The sequence below is a fragment of the Mesocricetus auratus genome, unplaced genomic scaffold, assembly GCF_017639785.1.
Source record: "Mesocricetus auratus isolate SY011 unplaced genomic scaffold, BCM_Maur_2.0 Super-Scaffold_100010, whole genome shotgun sequence".
Lineage (NCBI taxonomy): Eukaryota > Metazoa > Chordata > Mammalia > Rodentia > Cricetidae > Mesocricetus > Mesocricetus auratus.
In genome coordinates, this window is record NW_024429194.1 from 57359323 (window position 1) to 57382737 (window position 23415).

At 38.0% G+C, this 23415-nt stretch overlaps 1 protein-coding gene and 1 long non-coding RNA gene across 4 annotated transcripts in view; one reads left to right on the forward strand and one right to left on the reverse strand.

Annotated features, from left to right (window-relative positions):
- Window positions 1-2163, reverse strand: part of LOC110342914 — a 38906-nt gene extending 36743 nt beyond the window's left edge. The window contains exon 1 of the long non-coding RNA XR_002385087.2: window positions 2103-2163. This is a non-coding gene — a long non-coding RNA (uncharacterized LOC110342914). The remainder of the gene's footprint in view (window positions 1-2102) is intronic.
- The window catches only part of Tmeff2 (transmembrane protein with EGF like and two follistatin like domains 2), a 274658-nt gene that overhangs the window by 211059 nt on the left and 40184 nt on the right, over window positions 1-23415 (forward strand). The window lies entirely within an intron of this gene.

The window sequence follows — 23415 nt, forward strand, 5'->3', positions numbered from 1 at the left end:
TGTGGCTCTAGCTATTCTGGAAATCATAGAGATCTGCATGCTTCTGCCTCCTTAGTGCTGTGGTTAAAGGCTTGTACCACCATACCCAGTAGAAAAGGATTTTTTTTTGGTTTTACAAGACAGGGTTTCTCTGTATTGTTTTGGAGGCTGTAGGTCCAGCCTGGCCTCAAACTCACAAAGATCCGCCTGCCTCTGCCTCCCGAGTGCTGGGATTAATGGCATGCGCCACCACTGCCCGGCTGCAAGGGATTTTTAAAGAGAACTTTTCATTTAGCTACTAAACATTTGTAACCAATTTTATAACTAATATTCAAACCAAAAAAAATGCTTCTTGTCCTTCAAAATGTGTGCTACCATTCATTCTTCTTATTGCACTTAATGATAATTGTCATTATACATAAAAATCCCAAGTAATATTTTAATAACTTGCACATATCAGAAGGTGGACGTATTATTTTTAACTTTTGCATATTTTACCTTAATATTTTCACCATCTAGAGAAGACTACATATTCTAAAAGCCTTAAACTATCAGTTATGCAAAAGATTAATTAGCTCTATTATATATGTGTATATCATAACCATTCCCAAAACACCCACTAGACATATTAATAGATGCTCCTTGAGAAGAATAGACTAGTATTCAGTATGTTTAGGGTGTGTTGCAATAAACAATTTACATTCCCCAGCACTCCTCTCAGCTCTAGTTTCTGTTATACAATCTTTATAAATACACATGTTTTATCTCTCAGAGAATGGGTTGTGGGATTGGTTCCAACACTTTACAAATCTTTATCAAAATCTGAGGATACTATAGTCTCTTATATAAAGTGAAATGATGTTTACATATTGCCTATGTGCATCTTTTCTATGTCTTAAATAATCTCTAGATAATGTATAATACTTAATACAATGTAAACTCTATGAAAATAGTTGTGGTATTATATTGTTTAAGGAATAATTATTTTTAAAATTCTCTGTACATAGTATATGAGATGAAACTACCTTATATATATCTTGGGTCCACAATTAGTTGAGTCGATGAATGCAGAGCTCACAGATATGGAGAGCCATTTTATTTTAATTTTTCTTTAAAAATTTATTTATTTAATTTAGAAACAATCTTATTCTACATATCAATCCCAGTTCTGTCTCCCTCTCACCTTCCCTCGTCCCCCACCAACCTCCCATCCCATCTCCCCATCCATTCCCTAGGGACGGAGAGGACTTCCATGGGGGATCACCAAAGTCTGTCACATCATTTGGGGGAGGGCCTAGGCCCTCCTCTGTGTATCTGAGCTGAGAGAGTATCCCTCCACTGGGAATGGGCACCTAAAGTCCATTTGTGCACTAGGGATAAATACTGGTTCCACTGTCAGAGCTCCCATAGACTGCCCAGGCCTCCTAACTGGCACCCACATTCAGAGGGCTTGGTTTGGTCCAATACTGGTTCCCAGTTTTACAACACAGTCTTGAACCTTTTGCTCATGATTAACTCAAAAAAAATCAGTATCCCTACTATATATAGATGATAAATAGGCTTAGAAAGAAATCAGAGAAACATCACTCTTTACAATAGTCACAAACAACATAAAATTTCTTGGTGTAACTCTAACCAAACAGGTGAAAGAACTGTATGATAAAAATTTTGAGTTTTTAAAGAAAGAAATCAAAGATGATACCAGGAAATGGAAAGATATCCCATGTTCTTGGATAGGAAGGATCAACATAGTAAAAATGGCAATCTTACCAAAAGCAATCTACAGATTCAATGCAATTCCTATCAAAATACCAGCACAATTCTTCACAGACCTTAAAAGAAAAATATTCCAATTTATATGGAAAAACAAAAGACCCAGGATAGCCAAAACAACCATGTACAATAAAGGAACTTCTGGAGGCATCACCATCACTGACTTCAAGCTCTACTATAGTCCTCAAAACAGCTTGGTATTGGCACAAAAACAGACAGGTAGACCAATGGAATTCAATTGAATACACTGATATTTATCCAGATCCTTAAGAACATCTGATTTTTTACAAAGAAGCTAAATATATACAATGGAAAAAAGAAAGACTCTTTAACAAACGGTGCTGTCTTACCTGGAGGCTGACATATAGAAGACTGCAGATAGATGCATATCTATCCCCATGCATAAAACTTAAGTCCAAATGGATCAAAGACCTCAACATAAATCCAGCCACATGGAACCTCTTAGAAGAGAAAGTGGGCATACCCTTGAACAAATTGGTACAGGAGAAAACTTCATGAACATAAGTTCAGTATTTTAATTTTTCATAAAGATAATTTCAAATACGTGAAATATTATACAGGTCATATAATATCAGGAATCCTCATGTAATTGTCTTTAAAATCAGTAAGATCAAGTCATGGCTAGATCCCAAATCTCATTCTCTCTCTCCTTCCATAATAAATGCAAGAAAATGCCAGAAACCACAACTTAATTCATAATATATCACACATATACAAAACTATTTTTTTAAAAGATCACAGTACTATAGTCATCTTTTAAATGCATATAATCTCTTATAGTATACAGGATTCATCAAAATTACTTGAAAAATAGTATATTCTTGTGAAACATTTTGCAAAGCAAGTGTTCCCGAAAGTATACTACCCAGATATGTTGATCCAGAGAAACTTATTAGAAGTAATAAACTATGACAATAAAATTAATATCTGAAACTACATGTGCTCTAAGATTTAAATAGAACCAAATATAAATATTAGATTTACTATAAACAGCTATCTTATTGTATTATTAGCTACTGATATTACATACACTTATAATAACTTTATACCTCCTGTGAAAACTAATTTGTTTGAAAAAATCTTCAAAAAAGTTGCATCCTATGGCTGTTTTCTTCCTTCAACCGTCCACCATTGAACTTATAAGAAAGCCAAGTCTTTCCCTAGAGATTTTTTTCCTCAACAAGTGAAGCAGAAATATTAAACAACACAAATTTAGGGATGTCTTATGATATTTATTGAAAGAGAAATCACTTACATGAAAAACCAAGAAAGCTGAGAACCAAAGGTCTACACACTGCTGTCCAGGTCGAAACCGAAACCCAAAGAGAGAGTCTCCTCCCCCTAGCTCTGTTTACCCATGAACAGACCCACAAGGGAGTGGTAAGTGCTACGGATATGTAAAATCTCTCCCTACAACTTCCCTTTTGGTCTAAAGAAAAGATTTAGACTTAAGACAAAACTAAAATGTGTCAATATACAAAATGTCTCAAACATATATAAAGCATACATGGAAGATGATAAACAAATTATAATCTACCCATATCCTATCCTAAGCGTATCTATCTAAACCTACTTGAGCCTACTGTGCTAAGAAGGCACTATCCTAAGTGTATTTGAAAGAGATGCCCAATTCTGAACACATCCTTCCAATCCCAGCCCTAAAATTATTGAAAACTAACACTAACAGGTGTAAACTATCCTATAATATTAACAGTAGGGAAAGGGAGCGTAGTATTTTAAAAACTTTTTGTTGAAATGGGATGACAAACACATGGGATCCTGTCGGAAGAAAATGTTAGTGTAACGAAAGTCTCATTTGTATTTAGTCTTTGTTGGTGGGAGACAATTGAAGTTTTAATGTTGATTGAAGCTCTTGTTTGATGCTCTGGCCAGAGTGTAGAGGGTGTACTGTATCAGTTCATTGGTCTGGAGTTGTGTGGAGTGATGTTATCCCAAACCGGTTTTAGGATGGCACTTGTCAGGTGGAGTCCATTTTGTGGGACCCCATTTTCTTTTTGAAGGTTTTGAAGATTGTTGGAAAAATTTTTGATCTCTCCCTACAAACATGCCAGCATCCTGTGCAATGCATGTGAGTGTTCACATATGTACGAACAAATAACAACAGAGAGTCTGCCAGGCTCATCATCACTCAAGTCGCATATCACTTCAAAGTGAGCATAGAGTTGAGTTTCTAACCTAAATATGTACATATTTGATTTCAGACAGTTAACATATGAAGTTACTTACCACTGCTTTTAGTTCACGTACTTTTTTGTTTTAATAATATTTTATTCATTCTTACCTTCGAAAATTTCATGCATCTAAACACTATAGTTTAAAGAAACCATCTGCCATTACCTCCCTCCACCTCTTCCTGTAACCTCTCTGCCTTGTCATCCTCTCAACTTCACATCCTCCATTTGTTATTGTTATTAATAACCCCTTGAGTCCAGCTGTTGATGGTTGCTAAGGAAGGGAGAATTATCTCTCCTTGAGGACAAGGCCTTGTTTTCTCATGCCCACCGACAGCCCCACACGTAAGCACATAGGGGCTGCACACATTGTTTTCCATCTTGATTTTATCTCCTTAAGAGACATGGAAAGGAAAGGGAACATTTCCAAGCAAAAATGATCAGGTCACTCAACATGCTCCAAGTTTTTCTAGTTTGACAACAGAATAACTTTCTAAATCGCAAAGAAAATCTTGTAAAATAAAATGTATAATGTTTAAGGGCCAGCAAGCTAGCTGAGCAGGTGAAGATGCTTGCTGCCAATTCTAATGATCAGAGTTTGATTCCAGGACCAGTCAGATGGCAGGATGAATCAAGTCCTGCACCTTCCCCTCTAACTTCCATCTGCACACTGGTGCTGTGGGTGCATATGCACACACAAAGACACAAATATGCACACAAAATGAAGAAAATTCAAAAAATGTAAAGGGTATGTTTAAGCATACATGCTCGTTAAAATCCAAATAAAAGATAGTAGCAACAATGTTCATTAAAGCTAGTGATTCATAATTAAACGTGGACCAAATATTCTAAACCCTCCTAGAACTTACTTCAGTTACATATGATTTTCATGCACGGTCTTATTGAAATATACCATATTAGGAATTCTTTCAATGATTATATTTCTCAACTTTGCCTAGCTTTCGGTAGGATTTTCATTTTCCCAAGTTTTAGAACATAGACTTTGGAAAATATAAAAGAATCAAACAGAGAGTCAGTATGTTATTGTCCTGATAATTTATATTTCACATGTTTTCAACTCTCCAAAGGGGGAAAACAGGAACTGTGTGACTCACATGCCTAGAAGTTTGCCCTATACTCACAATTAATTTGATGTCACAGCGACTTCCCTTGTTAAACAAATGTCTATGGACTCTCCCACCAGAAGGAAATAGCAATTGTAACTCACTCATTTTTCCAGATGTGACATCTGTAATCTAAGAAGACTTTACGAACCCCTTCTCATTTTGAAGCAACTTCAAAAGCTGTTAATACCAGAGCACTCATTTCTAACCACAAAAGTAGCTATCTTCTTAAAAGAAAGCCTAACTCTCAAGGTGAATTTGTTAAACCTCCTCTGTAATAGTACATAAAAGAAAGATTTCCCCCAGGATCAATGGAGACTGAATTATAATTTTGGATAAAACAACAAACTAAAAATAATAATATCTAAGACAATACCAACATGTTCAGGAGGCTAGAATGTGTCTACCATGCACAGAGACATGAATCCATGATCTTCCAAGGGCACAAAGTGTGGTGAGCAAACTTTGTTTGGGTTGTCTGCAGTTCGGGATTCCAGGCACTGTGACAAGTCCCAGTCATAGAACCTGGACAGGCCAGCCACCATTACTCTCCCCCATCATCTAAGTCTTAAGATCCAAGTCTGTCGTTTCACTACAGAGTCAGAGAAAAAGTTTTCTAAATCACAAATCTAAGGCTTTCTGGCCTTTCCAGATGCTAATATTAAATTTCCCCTGTGAATACTTAAAATGGTGCAATGTATATATGTGTGTATTATATATTTGTCCTCACCAAGTTGTGTTTTAAAAGCAAAATGAATTTTTGAAACTGTGCTCCTCTGTATATAATGTGTAGCTGTATCTGTGTCTCCTGTTAAGAGTCTGATCAAGCTTCAGAAAACATGGCTACACATTTTTTCCAGTATGCTTAGTTTTATAGTTTGTTAGATGTTCAGAAAGACATAAATTTCAACTACTTTACTTTTTATCATCTAGAATAGAAAATGTATTTTATTTTATGGCATCCTATGCCAGTTTCCAAGAAGGATTTGCAGTGTTTTCATAATTAAACTACAGTCAATGGGAGTGTTTAAACAGAGATTGAAAACAAAAAAGGCAGAACTACTAGGGAAAAGAAATACATCCGGAGCATGGCTATCATAGTTACAACACTTAGCCCTAAGCTTCCTTGCAACCTGTACAAGAAAGGAATTATGGCTGAGTCTGTTTATTTCAGAACTATTCCCCCAAGTCTCTCTGTGTAGCAGTGCTGTCCCACTCCACAAAGACAGCTCATCTGCCTTGGTCCTGTGATGGGGCACTGGGGTCTTCATTGTCTGATAAAATGGATTGAAAATAATTCCAGTGACCAAAAAGAAAGTTTATTTGCTAAATTATGTAAGAAATATTTAGCACAGATCATTTTATGAACCATCACTAGAAGACATAAACGGATAGAATCCTTGACAGTGGTATTTATAAAATATCCCAAGAGGCTTTCTGTATGCTTAAGGATTTTGAAATAATTTTCTTATACAATTCTAGGGCACTGTTAAGGTTTCTACTGCTGTGAAGAGACACCATGACCACTGTTAGTATTCAGGCATCTGTACTGGCCTGCCCTTGAGGTTCTGACAGGATATGCCCCCAGCTGTAGCCAATAAAGGCACCACCTGTGCACATCCACTAAGTTCCTTTTTAAAGGGGCCCTGTGCAGCACCTTCCCCATCTCCTTATTAGCCTGTCTCTCTGTGCATAAACTCCCTGCACATGCCTCTCTTTTCTCTTCTGCTGCTCCTGTCCCCAGAGGCCAGTCTCCCTTCTTCCCTCCCAGTTTTCCATTCAGGACAGAGTTCCCTGGGTTTAATGTGTCTAAAAGAGAGAAATGTCATGGACTCTCTGTACCTTCAAAAGAGCCAGGGCCCCCTCCATTAGCACCAGGTAGAGCCTGCCTATCTCCCTGCGCATTTCTCTGTGGCTGTTCACCATCCCTTGTTGGGAAGTCCTGAGTTTCAGGAAACATTCACTACAGAAATGTACTTATCTTTAAAAAATAATTGAGATATTATGCACAAGTCTGAAACATGGAAGAAAGAATCCCGACTTACAAACCAAACCCTCTCTGTCTTATTAATGTCCCATCAACCCATTTTCCACATAAAGGAGAAACTGACATCCTAAAAGGGCATCAACACAGCCTAAGTGAATTGTCAAAATAACTTGTTCTCTGTGGAAGCCGTTGCAATTTACAAAGCTTTTCCCCACAAATTGTCTCCTTCAGTCTTCACAGCAGCAATGTAAGGAGATATTAGAGGCATCTGACAGGTGAGAAATGGAAGTTCAAAGAGATTAAGTGGAAAGACTTCATGGCAGAGCTGAGGTTCGGGACTTCACTGCTAATTGTAGCAGCTACCAAGTGTGAACAGTGAGGGACCCCAGAAAAGTGTAATGCCTAAAACTCCGGTGCCTTAGAGTGGACATCACACCATGCATTTAACCTTTTGTGGGTTCCAGATTCAAAGCTGTCTTGTCATGGTGTCTCTGCTGCTGTGAAATACTGATGTGCTCCATAATCTATCTGTATCCTCTAAGTGCTGTTTTGTTTGATTTTGAAATCTCCCCTGCAAACAGGGGTGATAACTCAGTCAGTAAAGTGTCCACTTTGCAAGTGTGAGGACCCAAATTTGAGCCTCAGAAACCATTTAGACAAAAGTATATGTGCAGTAGTAATCCCAGTTCTGCAGAAGTGTAGATAGGAGCATTCCTGAGGCTCACTGACAAACCTAACAGTCTAGCATACTTGGTGAGCCCAGTGACAGACCTTGTCTCAAAACAACAAGGTAGGCAGCATCTAAGGGCTAGCAGCTATGGTTGTCCTTGACTTCTGCATGCCTACACACATGAATGTGCATTTATACACAAATATATACATGCACACATGGCTGCACGCACACACACACACCACATTCCTGGCACACCACACCACACACAAACACGCCCCCACACACACGTACACACAAAACTTTCCTGTTGTTTCCTGTTTCTTCATACAATAGAGAATTCAGAGTAATATTTTCTATCAGTAAGCTTATCATTAATTGTTTTTAAAAAATTCCCAGCTTCTCTGTGATGTTTTGTAGCTCTATCTTAAGGTCTACCCAATAAAACAAGGTTTCAGATACTAAGAATAATGCTCATGAGGCCCAGAAAGGCTAACTAGCTGGCCTGGATCTAACCACAAAGCTTTAATTTTGTTCACCTGCCTGTGCGAATGGGGCACTTGCTTGATTTGCTGAGTATTTGCTTTGATGACTCCTCTACTCCAGGTATACAGGCATGAATATAAAATGGTTTCATATCATATTTATAACATGAATTAATTCAGTCATGTGGCAAAAATCTACATTTAAAATGGAAGCTTTTTCCATTTGTTCATGAACACAAGGAGCACTTTGCTGGAAAACATGTTATATCTGGGCCAATAATTTAATCTATAAGAAATAAATAGCAGAAAATGTAGGCAGCAGCTTGTAGCACAAATATTGGTATCAGCAGTGAAACAAATGAAAATGCTTGCCCAGGCTATTACAGTGCCACTAGACTAGCCTCGAATATTTAAGCCCAGGAAATGAAGTAAGACATCAAGATTTCTGAGCGGGGAAGAATGTCTAAATTCACATATTTCCTCCTGGGATCTAGATTAGGAGTGCTGTGGAATTCAAAAAGACTTCTGTAAACTCTGACTCACAATTTCCCTGCTATCTGGAGCCTTTGTGGTTTCATTGTTTTCTCCCTAAAATCCTGTAGCTGGTCACCTGTAATCTTACGTTCCTGGTTGTAGATAAACACAGAAGTGGTACTTGCAATACCAATGAAGACTTGGGCTGAAAAGTTGCCTTGGGCCCTAAGAGACACTCTGAGAAACTATGTTTACGCCCCAGTTCGTAAATGCATTCTGCATCATTTATGTGCACTTTTTCCTGTTTGAAATGCCCCTTTCTGAGACAGTTTTCCACCTGGAGGTGTTATTTATCCATCTACCTTTCTCTTCCATAAATGTGGGACGGCTGTTTTGCTGGTGTTTGCTGAAGAATCAGGGAAGCACTGAGTTTACACATAGGTCATGCTCTGCTCAGTTGTTTAACCTGTAGCAGATGCTGTGACTTTCTGGACTCTTCCCTCTATCTGTGCAATGGAAATGATAAGCCTTACTCCAAATACTTTTGGATTTAGTATTAAAAGACACATCATGTAAGCTTCTAACAAGAAACTACCGAGGTATCTGGTCTTACTATTTTTTTTTTGGTCTGAAAGAGAAAATGAATTTATTTTTATGGGAAAAAATTCTATGGAGTATGGCCTGTGTGATATGTAATCAGAGTTTTTAATGAAAATTCACTGTTGGTGAACTCAAGCACAGTTGGTTTGCATAAACATTTCTTTCCAAGATATTCAATTACTGTTGCAAAAGCCTTTAGCCAACTTTTCAACTAACAAATATTTTAGTAATATTTATCGATCATTTATTTCTATGCTGTTATCATGATAATATATCTAAATTTTCACACAGCCAATTGTTCTGTTTTCCTAAAATCAACATAATTTTATGTATAGTATCTTTTAATAACAATATGATCACATGACCCTTATAACCTAAGATTTAAATAACAATTTTGGAGGACATATGACAGAATTGAAAGTGATGATATCCATCTGATCATTAAAATTAGTCATTTATAATTCAAGGTATATGTTTTAAAGACCTACATATTAATTAATAAAAAACATGCACATGGAATGGGTAACCAACCAAAAATAACAAGAACATAGAAAAATGAATATATCTCCGTTGATATAAAACATTGTTCACAAAGACATGCCAGTGCACACATGTGATGAATAACACATGCAAACACACACCCTTACAAAGCAAAAACAAATGTTTTCAACAAGATCATGAAGAAAAGATAAGTCCAGTTAGCACTGCCAACCAAGAAGAAAAATACCTTTGAACTCAAATGCCCTCATACTGTTAGTGAAAATGCCACAGAGCTCCACCCAAATTTACCCTTATCATCTCCACCCCACAACATCATTTACACTGCTATGAAGAACAGTACAAGTATTTATTAAATGTATAACCCTGAAACAGTAGGCATATCCCAATACCCTGCAAAACTAAATCTTGCATGGAAATCATGTTTCCAATTACTGTTTCATGAGGATAGTTTGTTTCCATCACTTGTTCATGTGAAACAAAACAAAAAGACAAAACCATATTTAGCTTGAACTAAAATATGGTCAAGAGGAGTCCAATTTAGGAGGCAAAGTCCAGGCATAGTGAATGTGGGGCAATGAGCACTAAATTGAAAAAAAGGGATTCTATAACTGTAACTGTACCTAGAACTGTAGTGAGGACTAAATAGGTTAGAAGACCATCTCTGAGTGCTCAGGGCCAGGGGCTGGAAATATTCAGAGCACAGTTCTGGGTGAGTTTTTGGAAGCAGATGTTGAGATCAGAAAGACCAGCCTCACAAAAGGCAGAACTAAGCATCTAAGAAGCACATGAGTTTCTAGGAGATTGGTGACTGGGGCAGGAGGATGATCACATTGATCAGAGGCAGGCAGGTTTATCAGATTTGCAGACTCAAAATAAAACCTGAATTCACCAAGCATAAACTTCTCTTTTCTGGGGAACTCACATTAGCCAAACTTAATGTCTTCACATTGATTGGTAATCACCAAAGGACTTCCCTCAGCTGACTATGTGGCTTGTATGAGCATCCCAAGTAGTATTGATGCTACTCAGTGGGTCTGCATACACATTCCACAGAGTTGTACATATTCCTTTGTTATTGGTCTCTATTTCTTACTGAAATGTGTCTGTAGAGACATGAGAACAACCAACAGGTGGACTGTAGAAACTTATTAACAAAGTGCTTATAATAAGTTGTCCCCATTATCTTCTATAGAGAAAGACATCAATAGTTACTGAGGCAACCCATAAACAAAGACAGAAATCCATTAACTCTTACTTGTGTATATGCAAGGCCAGAACTGTATTCTGGATTTGAAACTGCGTTTTCTGCTTCTTTGCATACTTCTCCACTCCTCACTTTCCATGAATTGATAAATGCTCAGGAAACAATTAATTATAATATTATCCTAAGAAACTATTATCTTCATTATAGTCATGACTATCAACATCATCACCATCATCATCATCATCATCATCATCATCATGCTCATCAGTAAAAATACCACTGAAATAGTCTCACTTAATTCATTGCAAAACAGACTACAAATTATATGGGCTATCTGTTGTTTAGAACTCTCCACGAGATTATTCTCAATGATGTGGTTAATCATATTTATTCCTTGATTTCATTTGCATTTTAGAGCAAATAACTTACAGATTGCATTTTGTAGGGGAAAGAGCCTGTATAGCAGTATAGGAATTTTTCACTTAGCTTTGAAATGCCAGTAGTGATAAGGCTTAAAACTGCCTTATGGGGCTAGGATGTATGAGAATAGTCGGGGCATTCCATGGAGCCTAGAGTAGAGTGTACAAGTCAGGCTCTCTGGTTTACCGGAAGGAGACACAATCTGCCAGAAAGGCCTATTGGTTTATCAAGGTTCTTTTCATCTCCCTATTTTAACTACATATACAGGTTTTTTGTTTGTTATTTTGTGGGGTTTGTTTTTGTTTTTGTTTGTTTGTTTGTGGGTTTTCTTTTTCTTTTGGTTTTTCGAGACAGGATTTTTCTGTCTAGCTTTGTAGACCAGGCTGGCCTGGAACTCACAGAGATCTGCCTGCCTCTGCCCTCCCGAGTGCTGGGGTTAAAGGCGTGAGCCACCGCCGCCCTACCATGCGTGTTTTTAAAATAGCAGTTAAGTCATCCTAGAATTGGTAAAGTTTTCACAAAGAGGGATCAGTCTCTACGAAGACTTACGGGAGTGAAAGTTTCATCTTCTTATGCAGAAAGTTGGCCTTCTGGTGGTCATCTGCTGAGGAGCCTCGCCTGCCTAATTGGATCTCTTATCTCTTCAGTATTCAACTAGTACTCTCATAAATCAGGGCTCTATTTTGCTCCTGTTCAAAGCTGTGTCATATTTCTGCTCACATTAGATGTTTTGTACAAACTTAGACTAAATTGCTGAACCAAACACCGCCTGTTTGAAAGATTTTTTTTTAATGATGTTCTCTGAGGAGGCAGTGGCAGCCCTTTCAAAGCTTTCTTTTATTATTTGGGCCCTTTCTCATTAGAAGTTTTTGTAACAGTTAGTTCATAGAAAGAGATTTAAAGCCCGCTAGCTGAATCCTGTTGAAGCATTCAGCAGAAATCCTTAAGAAAATGGAAATCGTTGTGTTGTTCATGGGACAGAATATCTGACTGTTAAAATGCAGATGCTCCTGAGGCTCAACTGTACTGTGCCATTTCCTCAAGAAAGGACATGAATGTGAAATTCTCCTAAGTGGTTCCTGGACGCACATCCTCCTTGGAATTAGGAGCAAACCCTACTGCATCTGTATCTTGTCTTACCTAAGTGAAATAAAGTTATTGGTTTTGCAGCAAGGACAATGAAGGTATTTGTTTTAAAAGACAACTTGAAAAAATAGCAAAGACAACAGGAAATGATAAATGAGCAAGTCTCCGCTGCAGTAATTACCTTAGCGGTGCAACAAACGAGTAAGTTTCTCAGGAACAATATTTTCTGTCAGAGTTTGTATCTCTGCCTGCTCTTCGGTGAGTGTTCCGTTGCTCTTGTTAGTGGGGGGAGGGGATTTCGAAGAAGGAAGAGCTAGAAAATACGTTGCCCCAGAAGTTTGTGTTTTGAGATGTTTAATACTGTTCTTTGTTAGAACAGATTATTTTCTGAAACTTAGAGTTTTGTCTTCTCACTTTTGTTCCCCTTAATTAAGAGCTCTGTGCAACACAGAAGGCGTTGACTGAGTTGGGCCTGGAGCCTTATCCTTAGAGTGTTTGGACTGTTTCCCTACCTGTTGCTAAGAGACAGTATTCTGACCAAAGAAACTGGAGGAAAAGGGCTTTACTTTAGCTCACGGTTCAGTCTGTCATGATGGGAAGTTAGGCAGCAAGAACCTAAAGCAACAGTATGCCTTCCACCAACCACACCTGTAATCCTGGTTATCCTCAGCTACACAGACTGTTTGAAACTGTCCTAGATTACATGAGGTCTCTTTTCAAAACAGATTAAGTCATTAAAAAGAAAATTGAAGGAATGCTTTCTGGCATAGACACTTAAATAATAAAATCTGGCTGGGCGATGGTAGCATATGCCTTTAATCACAGTACTCTTGAGACAGAGGCAGGTGCATCTCTGTGAGTTCGATGCTACTCTGGTCTACAGAGCTAGTTCCAGGCTGTTACATAGAGAAACCCAGTCTCAAAAACCCAAAATAAATAAACAAACAAATAAATAAATGAAATCTATTTAGAGAATGCCATTCTTTGCTAATTGTTATGGTATATGCAAGCAGGATTTGCTGAAGAAGGCAGAGGCAGGAAGTTCACAAGTTTGAATACAACCTGGGAATGTTATTCTCTATGCAATCTGCTGGTATCTGCTAAGATATTTTTCCGTTTTTTCTTTCCAAGACAGGGTTTCTCTGTGTAGCCCTGGCTGTCCTTGAACTCACTATGTAGACCAGACTGGCCTCAAACTCACAGAGATCTTCCTGCCCTTGACTCCTGAGTGCTGGAATTAAAGGTGTGTGCCATTACCACCCATTGAGATATTTTTCTTAAGCATTACACTAATTACCAAAAGACTTAAATTTGAAACTTTTTTCATTTTAAGATGCCACATAATCTAGAGAAGCCCTTGAAAAAAATCTCGAAAATGAAGATTATGTGTCTTCTGCCCTTCTGTGTGCTTTAGACCTGAGGCACTTGGACAATTCTCTGCAGGGACTGATGACACATTGTTGTTCGTGCCGTTGATGCTAGAATGGCATCCCAATTTCGATTAGGTTCCAGATAGAGGTAATTAGTAAAATTTGATATAGTTTTTAAAAATCCCTACTAAAGAAGTTTCAATTGTCAATTGCCATTTCTGTGCATTACGGTATTAATTGGACAATATAAAAATTGGGTGTTGAGCATATTAATAATCAGAGTCTCTTGGTTGAATGTCAAGTCTGAATTTATACTCCAGGTAACTCTATGTCCTACTAATTGGCCTAAGTTCATTCAAACTTCGTCTTCCAGATGCGTGAGAGTTGTTTGGGGCAAAATGTTTGTATTGTGTCAAAGACATGGAAGAAGAGATCACTATAGTCAACATGCATGGAGTGTTTCACAAACTGAATACAATTGTACTTGCTGAAAGAAATATTATTTACCAAAGACAAAAAATTTAGAGTCTTCGTACAATAGTATGTCAATTCAAGTTCTAATCTAAAGATGTTAACAATATATTCCAGATAACACAGAACTCTTCATTCCCACATTTCAAACAACTGGATTTCATTGGGAGGTTCTTTTTTTGTTTTGTTTTTTGAGACAGGGTTTCTCTGTAGCTTTGGAGCCTGTCCTGCAACTCGCTCCATAGACCAGGCTGGCCTCGAACTCACAGAGATTCACCTGTCTCTGCCTCCTGAGTGATGGGATTAAAGGCGTGCGCCACCAACTCCCAGCTTCATTGGGAGATTGTTAAGAATTTAGACAAACACATAAACCTTTCTAGAATTTTGAAAGAGGGATTTTAAGTTCAAAGTTTCTTCATTTCTCTTAGTGTCTCAGCTACTATTCTGCTGCTGTGTTAATACACCATGACTAAAGGAATTTATAGAAGAAAAGGTTTATTTGGAGCTTACAGTTCAGAGGGTGAATCCAAGATCATCATGGTGGGGAGCATGGCATCAGGAAGACTGGCATGGCAATGGAGCAGTAGCTGAGTGCTTACATCTTAAATTATAACCAGATGACAGAGAAGTAACTATGACTGGCATGGGCTTCTGAAACCTCAAAGCCTGCCCCCAAAGGCACACCTGCTCCAACAAAGCTGTACATCTTGATGCTTCCCAACAGGTCCCATCATCTAGGGCCCAAGCATTTAAATGTATGCGCCTACGGGGCTCATTCCCAGTGAACCCACCACTCCTGGTAAACAAGAAATTCAGCTCAGTCACTGATTTTCACACACATTACTACTTTCTACCCCATTTCATCATCTAAATGAGTCTTTACCCTATTTGTAAATTTCTTTAGAGAAATCAATCTCCTAAGTTTTCTTGATCACTTAAACCATAGTTAATAATCCTTGATTACAAAATGAATATACTTTTTCATTTAAATTATTGTCCATGGCAATTTATTTCCAAAGATAACTTTGTTCATTTAAAAGAAAAAAAAAAAAAAGAAACACACACACACACACATTGGTAGCTTACTTCCATAGCTCACATTACTTTTACCTACCATAATATTTTCAGTAAGAGGGGCTGGCTACTTAGGGTTTAGCAGAATACATCTATAGACTATTATTAGACTTAGGATTTAATTTTGAGCCCTGAAATAGCATAGTTGGTTCACTGCTGCATGTGACATTTTAAAAACCTGAGCAAACAGTATTATTCTTGGGAAAGAAAAGCCCTTTCTCACTAGATTCAGCATTTAGAAACAATATTGAATTGATTTGAATCAGAAGATTGTCTCTGAAAACCCAAAATGAATATAAACATTAGGCAGATGATCTCACCTCTTACTTCCTGCCTGAGTCCTGTTTTGTTTCTTTTAAGTGGTTCTCAGTATTCATCCAAAGCATGCCTGTGTGCGGATGCATCCCAAAGCCATGGTGCACTCTATATCTTGGACTATGCAAGCCCTTGTACCCCGGGGTGGAACCTCTCCTTAGAATGACGCCTGATCTAACCAGCCCACTAGGTACCGCTGTTTCATGTGTCAAGATCACACATAGTTTTTACTGCTGCTTCTACATCCAGCAAGCAAACATGGTACTCTTAGATGAATAAAGCTCTCCTGTCTTACCCTTCAGGCAGGATTCTTATATTCCTTGGAATGACAAAGGTTCACATCCCTTTTTGCCCTAGGTGGAAAACATAAAAGACTAAGATGCATCATTAATCATGCAGACTGTCTGCTGCAACACTGCCAAGAAAATGATCATCCTCGTACCACCCATCAATATTCCTGACACCTGTCTAAAAGCTCAGGTCATGCATATCCATCTGCCTTTAGAGAAGTGTCAATGTGCAAACATCTCTTCACTATTTTTAGGGTCATGTTAACATTATTCATCACCTAGCTGTCAGTTCATCCAATTTGTCATGTTATGTGGAACTACCAGAGTCTGTTCCTGGCCATCTCCCCTTTGCATTGTGGTTTTCAGAGCATGAGATGTTTAGAAATTGTCAGAAGTGTACAAGACAACAGATTCCCACTACAGGCCAGAGTCCCCACCAAGAAGTTGCTATGGCTAATACCTACTCATGTTTAAGAAGAAATACAGACACTTGAGGTCCCTGTGTCCTATTGAAATTTCTAATTCAGTATGTTTTCTAGCCAATGCATGGGGTTTCTTAAATGAATTTTATTATAAAATTCACAGCGTTTTTGACACTGGAATGATTTGGGGGGAGGTTACAATCAAACCTTACAAATGAAACAAACCTTCAGAAATTAAGAGGTCAAAGAAAGATGTTCTGATAAAAGCTGTCACTTCAGGACACCTCAGAATATGCTGTACATAAATTAAAAATGAAGTAGAAAGGCTGTGAGGATGCAGCGCCAGGAGCTCTGGGGTGTCTCAGCTGTCACTCAACACACAGCCACACCCTGAAAGCAGCTTAGCCAAAGCAGGGAAGGCTTTCTACCACAGGTGGGGAAATTCCAGAACCAGAGTTTTACACATCCATGATTATAGATGCTGCTCTTCAGTGATGCCCCACAGAGACTATGGTAGGGCTTGCCTTGGATGTTTAGCTCCACGAGTCTTCATTTCTTACCTTCAAAGTGTAGATGTCAGATGATCTCCAATATTTTGTTTCAGAAGCCTGTCTTCCTATTTTTTTTATATCAGTGGCACAAAAGGCCACAGAATGGCATGCTCTATCCTTGCTAACTGTGACCTTCTCTGGGTGGGATGTGCATAAAGATATTAGAACCATGAAAATTATTGGAAAAGCCCTGTTTCTATCCTGAGATCACAAAAATGGTAAGTTCTAACCTAGTAGAGTACCAGTTATTTTCAGCCATTACCAAAGTGACATGAGTTTAACTGTGACACCATGAAGTAAGCTGCCTGGTCAGTTTCTGCTGATGTCAAGGACTATAAAGCAACAGATATAACAGCAAAACCACAAGTCTTCTTATAAGGAGGATGGCCTGGAGGCCTCAAGGAAATTGTGATTTTTGATAGCTGTTTGTGTCAATGAAAACATTAGATAATGTTCTAAACCAGTTCTAGCAATTGAACCCAACCAAGCCCATATGTATTTATGGCTTAGCCACACCTCTGGTCCTTTAGCCCTGTGCCTGAGTTCCACGCATTCTGCAAACAGTGTGCTTCTCTTGTCATGGTTCATTTAGCACCAACAGAGTTTTGTTTGTGCATTTGCGCTTCCACATCTTCTACTCCTTGTCCTCTTCTGTTGTCGTTCACACTCCATGAAGGCAGGAAAATCCCCCTGCTGCTCATTATAAATGTAATGCCTAGAAAACTGCCCAGTGTTGCGGGGCTGTTTCACCCCCAAATAAACACACAAAGACTCAAATTAATTATAAAACTGTTGGCCAGTGGCTTGGGCTTCTTACTGGCTAGCCCTGTCTTAGTTATTAACCCATTTCTATTAATCTGTGTATTTCCACATGGTCTTGGCTTACCAGAGAATACCCAGAGCATCTTCTCTTCCCCGGGTTCACATAGCAACTCTGCCTGTCTACGTTTCCCTGAATTCTCCTCCTCTCTTAGCCCTGACAATACTTCCTGCCTGGCCAATCAGTGTTTTATTTACCAATCAATAAGAGAAACATAGATATAGAAGGACAACCCCTAACAGTCCAGTGCATGGTCAGCACTCTATGAGGATTTGATCAAGGCCAGTGGTCATTACTCTAGGAACAGAGCTTTTGTGTTTTCAAAGGAATCTTCATGTAAAGTAATGTCTTCTTGTTTTGTTAAAGAAATTTTACCTGTATTACTATAATTTCACAAACTTTTTATGCAAAGCTACACAAGAAGAGGTGTGTAGGTGTGTGTGTGTGTGTGTATGTGTGTGTGTGTGTGTATTATGGATACATTTTCACTCCTAAAATAATCCTGATGGATTCCAGTTTAGGAGTTGAATTTCTCATCTCTTCTGGACATTTAAAGAACACTTTAAGGATGAACTTTTATAGGAAATTTAATTCCAAACATTGCTTTGGAAGAAATAGGAAAGGCTGTTTACTGAAAGGGGAAGAAAGAGACCTTCATATGCAAATGTCTGGCATTTGAAAATGTCATATAGCTACATCTACATATAAATAAGCTGCTCTCCGAATTCCAGGGAAGGGAGACTTTGTATAGCATTAGCCAATTTCTACATCTAAGTAAAGTGAACTAATAGAGCAGCAGTGAATCAAGACATGGAAAAGCTAGTCTTCACTACCTCCTAACAGCTGAGGCAATCCAGGTCAAAGACCAACTGGACAAAATCCAAGCCAGAGTGAAATCAAATCCCACAGTGCCTGAAGGATAATGGAGATAAGCCAGCTAGAAGAAAAGGGACTCCCAGATCAAATCCTGACAACTGCCTCTCAAGCACTTGCTTTCCTTCAAAATACTGACATAGAAACCAAAGACCTCTGAGACTTCTACATAAGCTCTAGGTCAGCATTTGTTTTTCCTTATGTAAAGTTCTAAAGGTTTGGCCAAATAAACAAACAAGCAAACTTAGTTTTTTAACCTCTTTCCAACTTCATATTTGTTCTATTTCCTTAAGAGAATATGGTGGTCCCAGATTATGGAGGACACACAGGGGAAAAAAATGAATAAATTAATTTGCACAATTTTTACTGGCCATTTCATGGAGTCCCCATAGGACTTGTATTTCTCTATTTTCAAGAACTGATTGAAGTCTGTCAGACAGTGGCTGCACCACAGTTTAATTATAGGTACTAAGGTAAGTATAACAAGACCTGCCTTGGCTCCTATCCAGGACATGTCTGTAGGAGCTGGTGCTGGAAGAATAAGCTTCCAGAATGACAGCTCAAGGGTAATGCTTGAATTTTAGAAATCTATTGTTTTAAGCCGAGACAGCAATAGGAAAGAAAATAGAAAAATCTAACTAATGAAGATTGTATTAGGGATAGATGAATGTAATTGTTACCTTTTTCTTGAATATGGAAAAATATCTGGCAACTTATTAGTATTTCTCTTTGAAATGACCTTTTACTAAAAGAATTATTATCCTCATTGAAAATATTGAAAATTTATAATCAGAAAGTTGAAGACCCTTATCCACAACATCTGCTTTGAGAAAAGCTGAGACTATGTGTGGACAGTGTTCTCTCTAGCCAGAGAACAGTCTGGCCAGTCTCTAGTATTCCTGCCTGCCACGGAACAGAAAGAGGAAGAGGAAAAGGGAAAGATGCACATTGGATACATCTGTAAACGCACGGTCCCTTGTGGCAGATATTAAAGGAACCAAAGCAAGTCCCTAATGAGGATTAAAAATATCATATCAAAGAACATGCTTCAAAAACTAAAAAAGGAACAAGAAGTAGAGAAAATTTTGTTAACTTTTTGCTAAAATGTGCTGACATGTGGGGATATTTATGTTTTACTGAACATCTGGTGCATATTAGTATGTTTTTATTCACAATCCTCTATTATTAATGAAAAAGGAAAGCTGGATAATTAGGACACACTGCCACAATAAGTGAATATCTATCATGCATGCCTTTTCCCACTGCATAGCATCTCACTATCCCAGAAAAAAACAGTTATTTTTAAGTAGAGGAATCTGAATATTATTTTATTATAATAAATTTCTTCTCATCAGAATATTATATTGAGTCAGCAACACTTGTATCTAAGACCCAAAAGTACATTTTAAGTCATGATTTGTCAGTATTAATAATGATCCACTTAGCCGGGCGTTGGTGGTGCACGCCTTTAATCCCAGCACTCGGGAGGCAGATCTCTGTGAGTTCGAGACCAGCCTGGACTACCAAGCAAGTTCCAGGACAGCCTCCAAAGCCACAGAGAAACCCTGTCTCGAAAAAACCAAAAAAAAAAAATAATAATGATCCACTTTATACTTTTAATATTGGCTTAAGCTAGACGAACAACCTCAACCTGATATATCTGATATATACTTGCTTTGCCAAGATGGTGTTCCATTTCTCTAATAAGACTTTATAGAGCAGAGATTATTTTATTAGATAGAAAGGCACCATGACTTTTGGCTCCTTTGTAGCCTATCAAACTGAAGTTGTCTCTACTGACTTTATGAACTTGGCTTGACCTTCAGCTCCTACTAAGGATGGCTTCAGCTACTTGTGGCTGTTACAAGAATCACTACTGAGTATAGCTGAACCCCTCCCATCCAATGTAGGCAGCCATCAATGACACACAATCCAAGAGTGGCTCAGACTCAGACAAGAGTGGTAGTAGACTTCACGCTGTCCATAGTGACAATTGCACTCTGTGGAAGAATACTGTGATATCTCTTACTGCCTGGCACTCACTCCTGACCCACACACCTTGTCCTCATCACTTTCACTGTCTGTACTCCTACAAATAGGTAGCTACCCTAAAAATTCTAAAAATTACTATGAATTATTCTAACATCAAATACCCCTGCTTTCCTTCATTTGCCAGATTCTAGTTTGCAGCTCACCTGTCAGCTTAGACATCTTTGCCCATGGATGACAATGTTCAGAACTGACACTTAAACTTTCTGAGCACTTTTTCTATGGATGTGCCAACAAATACCTTACGTGTAAAATCTCATCCATTTAAAAGAGCAATACAGTGCTGAGTACTTACTGTGTGCCACACATTGCTACAAATCTTACAGGAAAGAATTATAGGTGACTACTTGCCTACAGTCACAAAGCCGGGAGAATAGGGTAGTGAAGACAAAACAAAGACTACAGCACAAGCCTTACCTTGGCACTAGAAGGTAAGCTGCTTACTTTCCAGGAAGGCAGTGCTATTTTCTAGGTTAGCACAAAGTGTTTCCTTATAGCATTTCATACATATGTATCATTTATTTTCATACATTCTCTGCATCCACTGGCTTCCCCCTTCCCCTCTGCACTTGCCATCTGGTTACTCCCTTTCGACTTTCATATGACATATATTACATTATACCCCTCCCTCCCCCACTAAAATCTATACCTCTCTTCTTATGCTTCTCTTTTCTGGTTTCTTCACATGTCCCCCATCACAAATTCATATCTATGCATCCATACTGATTTATATAAATTAAGTCTGGGTTCCAAGTGTAAGAGAAATCATGTGCTATTGGTTTCTTACATTTAACATGATGACTTCTAGTTCCATTCATTTTTTTGTACATGTCAGTTGTCTTTAGGATTGCATGAAATTGCATTGTGTGTGTATATATATATATATATATATATATATCACTTCACCTGTTGATATATATCTCAACTGATATTGAGATATCTTTTTCCTGATATTGAGACTCTCTCAATAGGCTCTGTTTTTTAATATTCTTAAGCTGAACTGTTTTGTTCCTCACCTTCACCTCAGACTCTCAGCAAGAGTCCTTCTGTGACCAACATGAGCTTCCTGTCTCCATTCTAGAGATGACAAAACATCTACAGGGGCATATATGAATTTCTTCATGTCCTACAACTAGTAAGCAGGGACACTGGCTTCTGTAATCAGAAACTGACATAACTTATTTATAGGAAAAAATGAAATAACTCTCAGTGTTGCAAAAATTCACTGCCTATTAACTTATCATCTGACTCACAAAATATATTAATTACATATTGAGAGACTAACAGAAAATTTCCTAATGTGTAATATTTCTCAGATAATACCACAAAATAATCAGAAAGTTAAAGAAAAGATTGCACCTAAGACTCTTACAATTCTCACTTTGTTTTCTTTGGAACATTATAGGGTTTTTGTGGGTCCAGCTTGGTGTGGTAGAAAGACAAAGGGTATATGAGACTCACACAGCTGTCCCTGTGCTTAGGGCAACCTCATCTTCTCTGTATTAACCTAATCATCTCTATCTAGTGGATGATCCATCATTCCAAACTGCAGATGGTAAGCCCCACGTTGACATTATTAGCCTTACCATACTTGGGAACGACAAACCAGTCAACTCTGGCAAAATCAGAAGTGTGTAGTAGTTGCTCTAGTGATTGAAGAATAACAGAAATTAAAAAGATGGGAGAAATTCTAATTTTTCAAAACCATTAGCCATTCTTGGACTTGCCAAATGTCTATTTTTTGTTTCTCATACTCTCTCTCTCTCTCTCTCTGTCTCTCTCTCTCTCTCTCTCTCTCTCTCTCTCTCTCTCTCTCTCTCTCTCTCTCTCTCTCTCTCTCTCTCTCTCTCTCTCTCTCTCTCTCTCTCTCTCTCTCATCTCCCTCTGGACATAACAATTGAAGAAACTGTAAGGGCAACAGGTGGAGATTTGAGCTTAATAATGTTGAAAGATTTTTTTGTTTTAAGAAATTCTCAATATAGAATGAAAATCTCTGGATCTACCAAATCTAAACAAACAAGAGTAAAAAAAACTTATAGACTTCACCATTACTTTTCAGGTCAAAAGGAATCACTTGAAACCTAATTACAGTTCGAATATACTTTTCATGATAAAAGCATGTCTGTTGTAGGAGCCTCATGGACATAATCACTGCCAGCCTTTGATGACCTCTTTCTAGTTTTCTTTATATTTTTCACATTCTGCTTGTGTACCTCTTCATGTGTGTATGTATATAAGGTTGTGCATATGTATTTGCATGTATTGTATGTTTATAGCTTTGTATGAGTCGATGTGTCTATACATACTTGTCTGTGTATATAAGTATGTGTGCATGTGTATGCGTATTCATGTATATGCATACTTAAGTGTTGCAAATGTGTATTCATGCACAAGCATACCTGTATGTGTATGATCTAGAATTGAAATCCTATGTATTTATGTGCCATCAAAATTGATTATTTTTCTCTACTTGGATAATATTTCACACTTCTGCTACACTGTAGTTTAACCATTACACTGTTGCTAAAATGCTAGATAATTCCTACTTTTCATTATCTTAGATGATGATGTTACTTAATGTTAGTAATAACGGTCTATTTTGAGGCTTTCAATTCACAGATTTGAAGTAGGAAAGCATATCGTCCTAATGATGACATCTTAAGT